The following is a 17,130-nucleotide window of genomic DNA, read 5'->3' on the forward strand; positions in this document are numbered from 1 at the left end:
AAGGCATGGAATAAAATATTTAGGCTTCCAGCTAAAAGCAAAAGGTTACTCAAAATTGGATTGGCAATGGCTAATAGATAGGTACTACAAAAGGATATCGTTATGGGAATTTAAATGCCTATCAATGGCTGGAAGAGTTGTTTTATCTCAGTCAGTTCTAACACAACTAGCTGTTTTTTGGGCCCATTTATTCTTTCTACCTGCAAGCATTATAAAGAAGATGAACAAGTTAACTGCTAACTTCATATGGGGCGGCCAATCAGAAAAAAGGAAATTTCATTTATCTAAATTGTCTGATATTTCATGGCCGGAGAAATTAGGAGGATGGGGCCTGTTGGACCTGCGAGATTTTGGAAAGGCGCTGCTATGCAAATCATTGTGGAGAGGGATTTATGGAGAAGGCCCCTGGAGCAACACAATAAAAAAGAAATACATGGCAAGCAAAGATATCTCTTACTGGTATAGACTGGGGAGGATTGGATCCAGTTATGGGTCAGCAATATGGCTGAGTTTTCATAAGGTTGAAAAGTACTTTTTAAGCAACTTAACTTGGAGCTTTCAATCTGGTAGCCGGATTCTCATTGGAGTTGATCCATTCCTGGGTGGACAGGAGGAAATCATCCCGCCTGAATCCCTCCTAAATTTTTTCCATAGAAAAGGAATTTTCACTTGGGACAAACTGATAGCTGAATGGCAGGGCCCTCTCCCTCTTTGGAAAGAGGCGGACAGTATGGGGATGTCAGATCTCTTAGCTCGGCAATGGAGAAATCTCAGAACTTCTTTGAGGAACTGTGGCATATTCTGTACGCAGGATGCTGATATCCTTATTTGGAAGGATTTTAAAGGAACCTCCCAGATTCGTGTTAAGGATATATATCAGAATCTGATTGGGATAAAGAATGATCCACCAAGGCCGATTTTCCCACCAGCCTTTTGGAAATCGGGATGTCCTTCCAAGGCGATTCTATTCTCCTGGCTCGTATTCCACAATAAAAATTTAACATGGGAGAATCTGAAAAAAAGGAGTTGGCATGGCCCGAGCCTCTATTTTATATGCAAGTCAGATGAGGAAAGCAATTCCACATGTTCTTCAACTGTCGTATAACTCAACAAATATGGAAAGATCTAGCAAATTTATATAAATTTCCTCACATCTCTCATGTATCTACTAAAGAAGCTTTCCTATGGTGGAATGGGCAAAAGGAATCCTGGAGGCCTCTTATTATCATTGCTCTATGGTGTATTTGGAAATGGAGAAACAAAGCTATCTTTAATGATAATAAAGAGCCTTTTATGGGAACTCTTCAAAGCATCATTGCGCTTTATGACTCTTTACCTCAGAAACCACAAAAGCAAAAAAAGTGTAATCAGAAGGAGCAAGTACAAAATCACAAAATGCTTCCAAGAGCATACTTCGATGGTGCTGCTCAGAATGGCACATGTGGTTGTGGCATTCACATTATCATAAATGAAAATGATCAATTTCTCATTGCCTGGAATGGAGGAAAGGGCTTGAATAGTAAAGCCGAGGCGATGGCCCTTGTAGGCCTTTTATCCTTTTGCCATTTCTTTAACATTCAGTTGGTGTTAACTTTTGGAGATTCAAAAGTCATGGTTGATTTTGTAGCAGGTAAGAGCCACATCAGCAACCCTCTCCTTATAGGGTCGCTGGACAGAATTAGGTTTCTTTGGAAGGAATTGGATGGATCCTCCATCCAACACATATTCAGATCACAGAATCAGCAAGTAGATACCTTATCAAAGGAAGGTCTCCTTTTGGAGCAAGGTATATGGTACATGAAAGTAAAATATGGCGAGGAAATTTTCTCTATCCAGGACTTTTCCTTGCTAGGTTTTTAATTTCAAATCCTTTTGTTTTTAGTTTTGCATCTGGCTTTAGTTTTTTTGGTCTTTTCTTCTATACAACTCTGATTATGCCTGAAGCAATTTTGGAATCTCCTTGAACAAGTTTCTGAATACTGTTTCTCTCTTTGGAGAGATCTTTATGCTTCTATTTTAGCAATGTATCTGGTTATCATGCTTTTTTTGACAACAACTTGTGTCAGCTCAATTTCTGAAAATCCGAAGTCGGCTAAAATAGCCCCTATGAAGATCTATCTGCCCATTATATATCTTATATAATACATCATGTTTTTTCTTTCTTAAAAAAAAAAAAAACAAAAAAAAAACATGGATTTTGGAAATGTAGTTGTACTCTTACATCGATCTGGATCAAGAAATATTTCCATCGAGGGGGTAAATATTTGGTCACCTACATGTGTGATGGATCCCAGGCATCCTTTTCTTACTCTGCAGATTGTGGCAACATTTTCTTCGGTCCTTCGTTTCTCGCTGGAGATCCCAAATTCATGGGTAATTAAACAAATTTTTTTTTTTTTCCCTTTTGATGAATGTATTGGGAGTAGTTTTTTCTCATAAAATAAAAATCTCGGAGCACTTCTCAGATATATATTAGACCACTAAATTTATAAGACTAAATCTCTCTACTTAACTGTTAGACCACATCCTCAAAACTAATCATGAAATGAAAAAATCTGACTTCTTATTATATCTCTTTAAGGCAATGGATTAATCGTTCAACTTATCAGAATTTCAAATTCCTGCTTTCAACGTTAACTTTCAGCTGGGCATTTGACCCTTTGCTAATTTGTTGTGCATACTTTGATTGCTTGAAAACTGAGGTTTTATGGGCATGTACACTATTTGTCATTCATACCCTTCAATGTATTTTCAGGCTTTTTTATCTTCCTTTAAATACCTGGAAGAAAGTTTTTAAAGTTTTTAAAGTTTTCTGTGCTCTATTCTCACGAGGACATTAGATTGTTAAAATTGACTTATCAGCTCCCTTCTCTAAGCTTGAGCAAGTTGATTCGGGCTTGTTTAGAAGTGCACTTTCAACTCTCTCTCTCTTTCATGTTTATATGGAAGAGGGCAGTTCACAGCTCACGCAAAACTGCATCTTGTTGCAACTTGATTGTGAATTACATAGAAATGAAGGAAAACTTCACTTCGGAAGTCATTAAAACCAGCGTTTTCATTAAATTTCAAATATATTTCCAGAAATCCAGAAAATTTTTATTAAACAAATATAAATAAATAAATAAACTAACTAACTAACGAGTTTTGCAAATTCATTTATAATTTGAAGAAGGGTTGGAAAATGAAATTTAAATAAAAATTTAATTATTATTTTACTTAAAAGTTGTGCATTTTACATCTTATTTTTATTAAAAAAAAGAATAGTTCGTTTTTTTTTTTGTTTGGAATCTATATTTTCAAACATTCTCTTTGCAAGTACAGGGATGTACTTGTAGCTCCCTTTTGAAGATTGATTTCTAACCATATTGCGAGCACATTTTTAGTCATCCTCAGATAAATTTATGGATTTAATTTAAATTATAATATTTATGTTGTAAGTTTGACAATTAATTATGTAAATTTAGGTAACTCATTGTGTTAATTAGTAACAAGTTAGTTTTATATAGAAACATCGGTTATGTAACTAAGGAGGCTCATATAAAACTGATGAATGCCTGAATTATTGTATGTAGAATAATTTATTGATTAAATAGAGATTTCAATCCGTTGCCCCATGGATGTTTCTTTGACACCCTGTCAAGGTTTACTACATAACTCCTATGTTATTACTTATGCCCGAATTATTGTATGTAGAATCATTTATTGATTGAATAGAAATTCCAATCCCTCGCCCTGTGGATGTTTCCTTGACACCCTGTCTAGGTTTTACCACGTAACTCCTGTGTTATTACTTGTGTGTTTGCGTTCAGTTTTCATGTCAGTTGCCGTCTTTCTTGGTTAATCCATAATTGCAAATGTCTTCCTTCTTTTTTGGTCAGTAACTCATTCACCTATTTAAACTACAATTTATTGGTTGTCAGTTGGCTTCTTTCTTGGTTAATCCATAATTGCAAATGTCTTCCTTCTTCTTTCTTGGTTAATCCATAATTGCAAATGTCTTCCTTCTTTTTTGATCAATAACTCATTCACCTATTTAAACTACAATTTATTGGCTGAGTTGAGAAAATTGAGTGTAACTAGAGTATAAATATTTTTTTTACACAGGTGGGAAAATTTATCACAATTTTGTGGTGAAATTAGTAGGACAACCATAATTGGTAGTTAATTGGGAATGCTGGTTGACTCATCACCCTTATTCAAGGAAAACCATGTCACTTGGTGGCTCACTGATCACCATTATTTTATCACCTTTATTCAACCACGCCACTCGCTGGCTGACTGATCACCATTACCTTTATTCAACCACGCCACTAGCTGGCTGACTGATCACCATTATTTCATCACTTTTACTCAAGGAAAACCGCAAGTGGCTAACTCATCACCCTTATTCAAGGAAAACAATGCCACTTAGAATAACCCGTGATCGGGGACAGACTTTAACTCTGCCAAAGGCCAAATGCCTCTCGGCTCTAGGTCTTAGGCTGTTAGCTGACTTTCACTCCAACCAGAGTTCAGATACCTCTGAGTTTTTTGCTGTTAAGCTGTTCCTACTAGATACCACATGTGTTTGAGTATTGACCCCGCCAAAAATGATTCTAGATCTTAGACAGTTAAACTGTTCCTTGGATAAAAAAACTCTCTTAACCGAATGGGCGGGAACAGTTTTAGAGCATACCGCGAAGCTGGTACAACGCAAATTTTTTACTGCGAGGCTGGTACAACGCAAATTTTTTATACACCTGAGTTTACAGTCTATGTACGTTTCAATGATTTTTATATTATTAACTAATTACTAGGGGGGCGTTCTTTGGAAAGAACTGCCCCCCACTGCCACTGTGGTGCAATTTGCATTGACCGCTTGAACTTTCAACTGACTCCTTGGTTTGCGCCTAACAGTTGGTTTAACCGTTGAATGTTTCTGTAACCACCGACCTCGCATGTATGCACCTGTCTGCCACCAACACTCGTCATACGTCGCCTCCAACCCCTTCGCATAAGGAAGCGGTTCCAGAGTTTAAACATGGGTACCCTAGACCACAGTTTCCCCCGCAAAAGAGGGAAGGCCTTATTCCACCGGTATTCACCAGCTTGATATCGAGACTGGCAGGGTCATAACATAATGAAAATTCCGGAAAGATGGAACCTCTATTACAATGAGGGATGTCACCAACAATAGCAAGAGTTCCCAACTGGATGCCTCTGAGTCTTCTTAGGTGTCGATGATAACAGGCTCTGCAGGTGGGACATGAGAGTTAGGCATGTCAATGTTCAGGATATTGCCAGCCCTGTGTTGAATTGGGAGGGTGGGCATCAATTCTCCGAAAGGACAAATTTTCAGTGCTTTGCCTCAATTGGTGATGGGTGTGTGGTGGTCGATTCTGGTGATGGGAATATCCGCCTCTATAGAAAGACTTCCATGAGAATGGCCAAAACAAGGATGGGAATGTGAAGACGGCTTTCAGTGGTAGGATGGGGAATTAGATTGCAGCTCCAAGGCTGCTCAAGCTAACTCCGGTCCATTCACATCTGGCAGGAAAGAAGAACAAATTCCACGGTGGCCAGTTCTCTTGGGTAAGTACCATAGCCCTATCTGCTTAGCATTGTAGGTTTCAAATGTTTATTATATTATATTTTATTTTTGGCTTTGTTTGGTTTTTCTTAGATGCTTCCTACTACGCTCCAGTTTAAGCTGGGCAGCCGGGCCTCTACCAGGGTTTCTTTCCCTTTACCATGGATGATAGGAGAGCAATGTTTCCTAGTTCTGTGTTGTCGTTCCCCAGGATCATATAGCTGGGTTCTCCTAGCCCCAGTTGATCCCTTGAGGATATCTTCTGCCAAAACATCGGCCATTTCACAGTAATTGATAATAACGAGCCCATACCTAGGTCTCCTCCCTCTCCCTCAGTCATCGGGACGTGCAGGACCCTCTCCTGTGCAGCCACAAGATCCTCAGTCTCTGATTCTCTTATTGTATCATGGCATCTATACTGTCTTTTTGCTTGACAGTTGGTTAACAGTTCCTAAAGCTCTGTTTTATTTTTCTTTTGCTTTTCACTTTGAGTACTGATCTAGAAGTAGCATTCCCATATCCCATTTACATGGGATTACATGTTGGACCCATTGATCATTCGTTGGATTTGATAAAATTATTTTTATATTACTATTGTGCCACAAGTGTACCCTTTCACAATCTGGGCATATTAAAATGTAATGTGGCGAGCTGACAACACCTTGAGGAGGATCTCTTTGTTTAAGAAATTATGGTTGGGGGAATATATATTCATCCAAAGCACCTTGCTCTTATCCAATCTAAGATCATTACAATGCAGTGGAGCCAGCATTCAATACCAATGTCACTTGTGATTGCACCTGGTTTCAACTGCTTTCAATACCAATGTCACTTGTGATTGCAACTGGTTTCAACTGCTTGCAATATCCTCTTTGTGTGGCTGATGTTGGAATAAGTAATTCCTAATTGTCCCAGTTGTGATTATTTTTATCTAGAGGAGTCTGTTCCTAAATATGTTTCTATCTTAAGACAATACTCCTGTATATATGTAAATCATATTTGATTAATGGAGAGAAAAAGAGTTTACACTATAGATTTTTAACATGGTATCAGAGCCCTAAGGGCCGGGCCCCTTCTAGGCTTGGCTCCTCTTGGGTTGAGGTAAATAAATAGTTTGTTGAATGTTTGGTTTTGGTTTGTCCATTTATTTAAGACTATCGAGGAGTGATCAGATCACGACAGAGGGAGTTGTTAGGATATTCCGACACATAGGATATAGTTAAGTTCAGCTTGGTCTAGTATAGAGTTAGGTAAAGTGCCTTTCTTTACCGTTGTACATTTTGTAACTTACAATCCGACGGTCACGATATGTAGTGATCCGACGGTTCACTCTCACCTCGGTATTACCGACACTTGATCCGTGGCTTGACACCCGATTGGTCCATGAGTTCTATTTAAAGCGCATGGAGGGTCATTGTTCATGTAATCCATGCATGAGAGAAGCTTATGTAAATTTTCATTCTTTGATTAATAAATTGCCTGTAGTACCCACGTTGGGACAGGCCGTGGACTATTTCCCTCTTTGAGGGTTTTAACCACGTCAAAAATACTGGTGTATTGATCTGTGATCTGGTTGTGAGCAGTGTCCTTTTGGTATTCTTTCTGAGGAACTTACCCTGTAAATTCCTACATGGTATCAGAGCTATTTGAGGGCCGCGTCCGTTGGTGATCCAAATCTGAAGCCGGTAGAACTGCATGCGGCTGTCGTTTCCTAGATCTGCTGTTTCTGACTGCTTTCGGGCTGAGAGGACTGCTCTGTTGCGTTCGGAGCATCTGTTCCAGTGAGGAACCCCTTTCGTTTCACACGAAAAGGTTTCCGGTAGCCCTAGCTGCGTCATTTTTCAGATCGGGAGGTATACAGTGTTTTTGCAGTTTACTGTTATTTTCTCTCTGCTTATTTTGTTTTCGGTTTATTTAGCCCTTTTTTTTAACCAGATCTATACCTTTCATTTCTGCGTATGCTCTTTGCCCTGCGACTCTGTGCGATCTGGGCAAATCAGAAACAGAAAGGAAAGATTTTTCTCATGCGTATGCTCTTTTCCCTGCACCTTAGTGTGATCTCGGAAAATCAGAAACATTGAGAAAAATATTTAGTTTTTCGGCTAAAGCTAACTTTGAGATTTTTTTAAAAAAATATCTAGTTTTTTGGCTAAAGCTAACTTCGAGCCGCAAGGTTCGTTTTTCTTTGCATATTCGTGTTGGGTTTTGTGTTTTGTGTTTTGTAGGGAAAAAGAGCTTTCTCAAGGCAAGCACGCAAACCAAGGCCCCCCCCCCCTCTCTCTCTCTCTCTCAAATTTTTTGTATAGATCAATTGGTTCAAAGCTATTTTAAGAGAGTAGAGGTCTTGGGTTCAAGTCTCCATTTTGTGGGGGCGGATCTTTTTCATTCTTGCAGATTCGCGCACTTTGCCGGCAACTTCAACAATTTTTTTTTTCAAAAAGCCATAACTTCTTCATCCGGAAGCCTTTTTCAGAGCCGTTTTTTTTAAAACCGCCTATTTTTTCGAGATCTATCCATTGGAACACTTACTTTCAGCATCTTCAGCTTCAGGTTTTAAAAAAAAATGGAAAGTCCATGCCAAGTCATTCTTGACAGCACTAACTACTTCCAATGGGTAGCCTACATGGAAGATTTACTTAGAAGTAAAGGTCTCTACAGAATAGCCACAGACCAAGAGAAGAAACCAAAAGATGAAGACAAGGCTGCAAAATGGGAAAATAGACAAGATCAAGCACGTGGTTTGATAGGGATGTCTATTTCTCCTGATCTTAGATTCCATATTGCAAAACTTGAGACTCCTCATGAAGCATTGGAAAAAATCGCTAAAGTTTTTGGGATTAAAAATGAAATTAGAGCCCATCAACTTGAAAATTAGTTGCTTACTTTGGATCCTAATAATTTTTCTTGCAATGAAGATTTCTTGTTCAAATTCAAGACCCTTAGATATCTCTTAGAAGGTGTTAAGGTTAAGAAAGAAGATGGTAACCTTATTTATTCCATCCTTACTAAGTTGGGACCAGCCTACTCTGTATTTGTTTCCACTTTCCATTCTACAAGGGAAGCTTTCATTTGTCAAGGAAAAGACTACAAGGCCCCTTCCTTTGACTCCTTTTGTGATTCCTTAATAAGAGAACAAGAAAAACTCTTACACCTTGGTCTTCTTAATCTTGGAAACTCTTCCAAGAAAGCGTTAGCCGCCCAGCAGCAACCAAATTCAAAGAATTCTAAGAAGTCATATCCTAAAAAGAATGGTCCTAAACCAAACAAGGGTCCTAAGCAAACTCAGCCTCAAAATGAAAGATCATTTCAGCAAAATGATAAGACCAATAAAAACAAATGGAAGAAGACTGATAGACATTGTAACTTTTGTAATCGAGATGGCCACTTAGAATCTAAATGCTTTAAGAAGATGGAAGCCTTGGAAGCCGCAATGAAGAAACATAACATCCATGTGGAGCATACTTCAACTTCAACTTCCGGAATGGCACTTTCTGCATGTTGTTGTCAATCATCTCAGTCTGGTTATGCATTAAATGTATCTTCTTCTTCTCCTTCTCATGAGTGGCTCATTGATTCTGGAGCCTCTTATCACATGTCCAAAAACCAAGCCATGTTTTCTTCTTTAAATGATTGTAACACCAAAAACATATATGTTGGTGATGATAGATCTCTTAATGTTGTAGGGACTGGAACTGTTCATCTAGACAATGGTCAGTTTAATGATGTATTATGTGTTCCAACCTTATCCTGCAACCTTCTATCTGTATATCAGATAACTCATTCAGGTGAAGGCAAAATTGTTGAATTTTCACCTCATGATGTTGTAATCAAGGATCTAAGAGATCCTAAACAGATTCTAGCTACTGGTATTGCTGATGATTCCACAAGGTTGTATAAGTTTCACAACTTTGGGTCATCAAATCTTCCCTCAGTATTTGTTGCTCATAATGATGAAGTGAGCAAACTTTGGCATGAGCGATTTGGTCACTTAAACTATCGCTCCCTTCAGCATCTATGTAAAGAAAATATGGTGACAGGTCTTCCTATGGTATCTTGCAGAGATGGTGTTTGTTCCGGATGTGTACTCGGAAAACATCATCGGGACAGTTTTGACAAACGTGCCTCTTGGCACGCCTCAGCCCCTTTACAGCTTGTGCACAGTGATTTATGTGGTCCACTTCCTGTTGCTTCATTCTCTGGCTGCAAGTATTTCTTAACTTTCATTGATGATTTCTCCAGACGCACTTGGGTATACTTCTTAAAACTCAAGAGCGAAGTATTTAACACATTTTTGGCCTTCAAAGCCTTTGTTGAAAAACAATCTGGACATCAAATTCTTAAGCTAAGAACTGATAATGGTGGAGAATATGTTAAAAACACATTCATCAACTTTTGCACCGAAAATGGAATTCAAATGCAACATACTGTTCCATACACTCCACAACAAAATGGTGTAGCTGAAAGGAAAAATCGCACCTTAAAGGAAATGGCTAATTGTATGCTACAATCTAAAGGACTCAGTCTTAGTTTTTGGGCCGAAGCAATTAATTGTGCAAATTATATAATCAATCGCACTCCTACTAAGGTTCTAAAGAATATCACTCCAGAAGAAGCTTGGAGTTCCATTAAACCAGATGTAAGTCACTTTCGTGTTTTTGGAAGTGAAGCATGGGCCCATATTCCAGATGAAAAGCATAAAGCTTTAGAACCTAAGAGTGAGAAATGTACTTTTGTTGGATATTCTGAAGATGTAAAAGGTTATAGACTTATTCCATTTAAGTCCAAAAATGTTATCATTAGAAGAGATGTAAAATTTGATGAAAATAAATCGGCCTGCGAGCCTAGTCCGGCGGATGTGCCACCTCTTCCTATCTCTTCTACTTTTGAAAACATTTCTTCTTCAGATGATGAAAGTTAGGATGATAATCCTCCCCCACCTTCTCAAGATCCTCAACTTCCAAGATGGGTCCGTGCTACTCGGGATGCAGCAGGTGATCTTGTCGGTGATCCTACAGATCAGCGACGTACACATTCTCAGTTTGAAAGAGCCTCTTCTTTACTGGCTCAAGCTCCAGTAAATCATGATCCTGACACTTTTGCAGAAGCTTCAGGCCATCCACATTGGGAAGCAGCTATGAATGAAGAATATCATTCATTGTTGACAAATGATACATGGGATCTTGTTCCTCTACCAGAGGGACGCAAACTTGTTAGATGTAAATGGGTTTACAGAACCAAGTATGGACCAGATGGAAAAGTTGATAAACATAAAGCTCGTCTTGTTGCCAAGGGTTTCTCACAGGTTGAAGGCATTGACTACACTGAAACCTTCTCCCCTGTTGCCAAAATGAACTCTATCCGCCTTGTTCTTTCCCTTGCTGCCTCTTTAAAATGGGAAGTCCATCAGATGGATGTTAAATCTGCCTTCTTGCATGGGGACTTGCAGGAAGAAATCTATATGGAACAACCCATTGGCTTCATACAAACAGACTCCAGCCTTGTCTGTCGACTTAAGAAATCCCTTTATGGTCTCAAGCAAGCTCCTCAGGCTTGGTATGCCAAAATGGATAGCTTTCTTTTAGAATCTGGCTTTTCTAGGTGTCATTCTGACAATACTGTCTACACCAAGAAAGTGGGCAACTCTCTTATCATCCTTGTTCTTTATGTTGATGATCTTATCCTTACTGGTAGTGATCCCAACCTTATAAACCATGTGAAGTCTAGCCTCAAAAGGAAATTTGAAATGACAGACTTAGGACACTTACACTATTTTCTCGGTCTTCAAGTCTTGCAATCCAAGGAGGGTATTTCCCTTTCCCAGTCCAAGTATGCTTGTGATATTCTTCGTCATTTTCACATGGAAGACTGTAAGCCAGCCCCTTCTCCCTTTCAGTCTGGAGTCAAACTTTCAGTCTCTTGTACTTCTCATGAAGTTGATGCTACCTTATACCGTCAACTTGTAGGAAAACTCTTGTATTTAACCCATACTCATCCTGATCTTTCCTTTGCTGTTGGCCTTGTTGCTCGTTTTATGCAAAACCCCCGTGAAAGTCATTGGAAAGCAGCCAAAAGAATACTTCGTTATGTTCGAGGTACAGTACAGTTTGGGATTCATTACAGTGCCAAAGCAGCTCCTCTATTAGTTGGTTTCACTGATTCTGATTGGGCTGGTGACCCTGATGATCGGAAGTCTACTGCCGGTTATGTCTTCACTCTTGGTTCAGGACCTATTACATGGGCTTGTAAGAAACAGGCTGCCATTTCTCTTTCGTCAGCAGAAGCAGAGTATCGTGGTGCCGTGGAAGCTAGTAAGGAAGCCTTGTGGCTTCGTCAGATCCTATCAGAGTTTGGCTTTGAGCAGCAACATCCAACCACACTTTGGTGTGATAATCAAAGTGCCATTCAGCTATGCAAGGATCTAGTCCAGCATCAGCGCAGCAAACACATTGAACTACACATGCACTTCATCAGAAAGCTCATTCATGACCATGTTCTTGAAGTGCAATACTGTTCAACAGATGATCAGGTTGCAGACATCTTCACAAAGGCTCTCACAGAGGCGAAGTTCACTAAACTTCGATATATGCTTGGAGTTCAGGAAGTTGTCACTAAGGGGGGATAGGCTCTAGTGCCTCCTTCCTTCTCCTATTGTGTCATATTTGTAAATCCTTCAATCCTATCCCAAGTTGTTCTTAAGGGGGGATGTTAGGATATTCCGACACATAGGATATAGTTAAGTTCAACTTGGTCTAGTATAGAGTTAGGTATAGAGTTAGGTAAAGTGTCTTTCTTTACCGTTGTACATTTTGTAACTTACAATCCGACGGTCACGATATGTAGTGATCCGACGGTTCACTCTCACCTCGGTATTACCGACACTTGATCCGTGGCTTGACACCTGATTGGTCCATGAGTTCTATTTAAAGCGCATGGAGGGTCATTGTTCGTGTAATCCGTGCATGAGAGAAGCTTATGTAAATTTTCATTCTTTGATTAATAAATTGCCTGTAGTACCCACGTTGGGACAGGCCGTGGACTATTTCCCTCTTTGAGGGTTTTAACCACGTCAAAAATACTGGTGTATTGATCTGTGATCTAGTTGTGAGCGATGTCCTTTTGGTATTCTTTCTGAGGAACTTACCCTGTAAATTCCTACAGGAGTTCTGCACACAACCCTCGCGTTCATCAGTCAGGCAGAGGGAGTTCTTCATGCAGGGGCTTTCGTCGCTGCGATGAGATAGCTTTCAAATTAATATCGACCTGTGTGTGGCGAACCAAAGAAAAATGTTTTCAATTTAATATCAAAATTGTTGTTACGAAAAAAGGAGGTTTTGAAGGTTGTTGTTACGAAAGTTCTTGGCGGTGGAAAATTTTGTGTTGAAATTACTGAGATCTGAGCGTAGCAGAAAGCATGTTTTTGAAGGCCGATCAGTGGCTCGGCATGGAGAAGGATTGACTCCAGTGGCAAAATTGGTGCCGAGAACCTGGATCTGGAGACTAGGCGACTAATAACCATCCAAACGATGGGCAAGAGATTGCGATATAAACTTCTCTGCCTCCGGAGCAGTCTGTGGAGTGGCGGCCACAACAACCGAGCACATTAAGGCCGAGGAGAGGCCACTAAGATTGTTGTTAGAAAATGCTTGATTTTTTTTATTTTTTTTTTGAAGAATTCGCTTATAGAATCCACATTTGTTATTGCCGCATGCGGAGTGTCTGGGGACTCGACTGTCTGGAATTCAAGCTTGAGCGATGGATTGATGTGAGCGGCGACGGGCAATTGAGGATAAAGAACGAGTCCTTGTACAAGTTCTTGGCATTTAACGCAGGGCTGAGGACTTACCTGGGTAAGGACATGGCGTACTTGCAGATGAAGGTCGCGGCCGCAGGGATTCTCAGGAGGCTTCACGTTCGGTTTGTGCAAAATCTGGTGGCGATGCCAAAGTTGTCGCTCATTCTGGCCATGAAGAATGGTCTATTGGTAACTCTGCAAGAACGACCCTCATTGGTTCATGAGTGGCATCCTTGAATCAGTTGGTGTTTTAGATTTTCGCTGATAATCAGAGAATTATCCAAATGATGTGCCAAGCAACATGCCATTTTCTGCACATTTGAACCAAGCATTTTTTTGCCTAAGGTTGGATTTGGATCGGCTGACAGCGGAGTGCTGAATTTGGTACAATGAGCATGGAGTTTCATCTAAGTGGAGAGCTAACTATGCTGTGACTGCTTTTCAAATAGTGATCTAAAGTCATGTTGAGTAGAGACACAGAAATTTGATAAATTATTAATTTGAAAGTTTATTTTTTATTTCTTGGAGTCATGATAAAATTATTGTGCCTCATTGAGCCTAGCTAATTCAATTTAGGTAAAGTTATTTTGTTAGAATTCGCGACTCTAACAAATGATGACACGTTAAGCATGGAGTTCCAAGATTTAATTGACAAAGAAAAGGATGCCCAAGATGTTAAACGAGCAACAACGGTTAAACGATGATGGACAGCTAGGTGAAAGTTAGTGTGAGTTTGTTTGTGTTTGTGGAATAGACTTTATTATGTTGTAATGTGAATCACATGTGTAATCAAGTCTAGGATGTTTTGTAATGGTCTTTGTAATGTATGTACCTAGTAACTCCAAAAGTTGGAGTTGTGTTGTAAGCCTTGTAAAGCATGTGTACCCCATATAGTTCGTGGTAATCTAAAAACCAGTTTGTAGTTGCAGTGTTGGTTTGTGGTAAGCTAGAAACCACATGTAAGAGTGAAGTGGGACAGAGATTGCTGTTGACATGGTTTAGGGTTAGTCAAGAAAACCCTCGGCTTGGTTGAGTCGGGTCTTTGGTGAGCCTTAGTAGCTGGAGTTCCCTAGTGGCAGGGTTGTAGCCCAAAGTGGCTGGAGTGCCCTAGTGGCAGATTTGTGGCCCAGAGCGGCTGTGGTGGGCCTTTGAGGCTGTGTTAGAGCCTTCATGGTTGAGTTGAGCCTTCATGGCTGAGTTGAGCCTTGGTGGCTGAGAGCCCTTGGTGGCATGGTTGAGGGTGATCCGATAAAACCCAGAGCATGGTTACGGGTAATCCGATAAAACCCATGATGATATTGGAGGGGGATTTATAGGTACAAGTACATGTATGCAGTTATAATGGTTGAAAGAACCAAGTATGCGAAGGACATCCTACAAGATTGGCAGTTGTAGCAGTTAGCACCCATGAATTCCGGAGGATGGTTGCTTCTTTATATGGACATCAACATATTATTTTGTTATGTTTGACCACAACTAGACTTTGCAAATTGATATCGAGACAAGTACTCATTAAGGGGTTGTGTTGGAATAAGTAATTCTTACTTGTCCCAGTTGTGATTATTTCTATCTAGAGGACTCTGTTCCTAACTATGTTCCTATGTTTGTGTGTGGTTGAGATATTCTCTCAACCAACAGATTGTGTGTCCAAGATAGTTTTCTTATCTTGAGACAATACTCCTATATATATGTAAATCATATCTGATTAATGGAGAGGAAGATAGTTTACACTATTGGTTTTTAACAGCTAAGACGGCTCATGCAATACTAATGTCACTTGTGATTTGCACCTGGTTTCAACTGCTTGCAATATCCGCTTTGCGTGGCTGAGACGACTCATGCAGGGGAAATGTGTCTCTAGGGGATTTAAATCTTGGTTTGGGTTATGAAACGCCTCTACTTTGCCATATTTTATTCTGGTAATGGTTTTGTAATTTGCCATCAAACCAAGCCTTAATGATTTCAAATAGTTTTATTCTGGTAATGTTTTTCAAATGGTTATAGGTATGAAATTCATATAGTTTTTGTATACATGGGAACATTTAAGCCTAGAGGAATAATGTGCTCTAAGGAAGTGTTATATATATAAATATATATATATATATTTATCCCTTTTAACCTTGAATATTTTAAACGATAAGAGCTTTATATCTGTTGTTTATCCCTCTGAGTGCTTAAATGCATCCAGGGCAAGATGGATCTATGCTGTTCTTATAAAGGGCCCTTTGCAACATTTTTCCTATCAATTCAGACATATTGAAAAACCAGTGTTCCACTGGGATACATTCCCCATATTTTCGCTACATTGGCGGTGGGGTGCTTGGGGAAATATTTTTCTACTATGGGGGACCTGTTTTCCCCTTTTCCCCAAAAGGGAGGTGTCTAGGCAGAATTACCTGCTAAAGAGCATTGTGTTTTATCTTTTCGATATAAGTGGGACTGGCAACCCATACAAACAAGCCATTTTTCTTATGCTGGGGAATCGCATGCACTTGATTATATCCTTTGTCCATGCACTTGAGATGTTTGTGTTATTTGCAAAGCTTTTACTTCTGATAGAAATCCCTGATGTGCTCACGTGATTTGCGACCAGTTGATCATGGTTGCTGTGACTGTAAAACATTCGTTCTTGCATGTATATTTGAACTATTTTCAAAGAATCTGATGACTTTACTTTTCCACAATTTTTTCCATAGTTAGTTGCATACTTCCCAGGAGGCTTTGTGTGAAGCTTTCTATTCAATATTCAATCTTGTTTGTTGTATGATGTGATAATTTCTCTTGTCAATCTTTCTGCTCTAGATGATCACATGTCATATGAAGTGCCTCGCTTTTTTCTTTCCTAGACAGTCAACAAATCTGCAGCAACCTTTATTTTTCTTAGATAACTGGTTCAAACCAGACATTAGTCATTCTAAGATGCTGTAATACTGCTTTTACAATGATCAGGTATTTGGCTTACTACTCTTATATTTCTACTATTTAATAATTTATGCCTTTTAGTTATTTCCTACTTGCATGGAACCACATCTCCTCTCATTTTTTTTGAATTTATGTTGCATCGTCACAATCTGTAAATGAAAACTCAATAGATGTTTCTGACACTATTTATGTTTCTCCAGGTTACTGAGAGTGGAAAGCAGGAGCGGCATCTTGTTGCTAGTGTTGGTAATTTTACTGTCATCTGGAACTTCAAACAAGTAAAAACACAGTAATCACGAGCACTACAAGAGCCAAGAGGGACCGAAAAGCTGCCACTGTTACGAGGTTGTTCCAAAAGATGAATCCATTGTAGATGGCAGACTCATGCATGGCAAGTTTGCTATTACAGATAACCCAACGGCTCCACTGGTTGTTGCAACACCCAAGAAAGTGAGCTCTTTCAGCATAGCAACCGGCAATAATACCAATCTTTTCATTCTTATTTTAGGCGCTTTGCTCCGTTATTTTTCCCATGTCTTCTTCACAATGACAAACAACTTCTTTCTTAGAACATTTGCGCACATTTTCTTGTCACAAACATTGTTAACTGCTAGGTCACTGTCATGTGCCTAAGATATGTTCTTTGGTTCACGATGACTGGTGAACTAATGTAACATTTGTGCTTGACCATGCGTACTATATTTCAATACCTATTCCGTCTTCCATTCCAGGAAGATGTCATAGTATTATGCTTACTACTGTTGCAAATTGTTTTCTGTTTTAAGAGCTGGTTTGATATTTCCAACCACCTCATTCATTTTTGTTAGACATGCTTGTTGTGAGTTTC

General features: G+C 39.4%; 1 long non-coding RNA gene across 1 annotated transcript; it reads left to right on the forward strand.

The window, feature by feature from the left end:
• The first annotated feature begins 4,982 nt into the window (after positions 1 to 4,982).
• Positions 4,983 to 16,686, forward strand: LOC149173889 (uncharacterized). The gene is made up of 2 exons (XR_016259712.1): positions 4,983 to 5,571; positions 16,484 to 16,686. It is a non-coding gene; the product is annotated as an uncharacterized LOC149173889 (long non-coding RNA).
• Positions 16,687 to 17,130: the final 444 nt, after the last annotated feature.

Source organism: Pinus tabuliformis, chromosome 4_2 (genome assembly GCF_031772625.1).
Source record: "Pinus tabuliformis cultivar Carrire ecotype Pingquan chromosome 4_2, CPIR1, whole genome shotgun sequence".
Lineage (NCBI taxonomy): Eukaryota > Viridiplantae > Streptophyta > Pinopsida > Pinales > Pinaceae > Pinus > Pinus tabuliformis.